We start from the raw sequence: 709 nt of genomic DNA on the forward strand, positions 1-709 counted from the left end.
TCCCGACCATCCTGTCCTTCCCGACCATCCTGGCCTTCCCGACCATCCTGTCCTTCCCGACCATCCTGTCCTTCCCGACCATCCCTTCCTTCCCGTCCATCCTGTCCTTCCCGACCATCCCTTCCTTCCCGACCATCCTGTCCTTCCCGACCATCCTGTCCTTCCCGACCATCCTGTCCTTCCCGACCATCCTGTCCTTCCCGACCATCCCGTCCTTCCCGACCATCCTGTCCTTCCCGACCATCATGTCCTTCCCGATTATCCCGTCCTTCCCGACCATTCTGTCCTTCCCGACCATCTCTTCCTTCCCGACCATCCTGTCCTTCCCGACCCTCCTGCCCTTCCCAACCATCCTGTCCTTCCCGACCATCCTGTCCTTCCCGACCATCCTGTCCATCCCGACCATCCTGTCCTTCCCGACCATCCTGCCCTTCCCGACCATCCTGCCCTTTCTGACCATCCTGTCCTTCCCGACTATCCTGTCCTTCCCGACCATCCTGTCCTTCCCGACCATCCTGTCCTTCCCGACCATCCCTTCCTTCCCGACCATCCTGTCCTTCCCGACCATCCTGTCCTTCCCGACCATCCCTTCCTTCCCGACCATCCCTTCCTTCCCGACCATCCTGTCCTTCCCGACTATCCTGTCCTTCCCGACCATCCTGTCCTTCCCGACCATCCTGTAATTCCCGACCATCCTGTCCTTCCCGAC

The sequence above is a fragment of the Procambarus clarkii genome, chromosome 45 (genome assembly GCF_040958095.1).
Source record: "Procambarus clarkii isolate CNS0578487 chromosome 45, FALCON_Pclarkii_2.0, whole genome shotgun sequence".
In the NCBI taxonomy this organism is placed as follows: domain Eukaryota; kingdom Metazoa; phylum Arthropoda; class Malacostraca; order Decapoda; family Cambaridae; genus Procambarus; species Procambarus clarkii.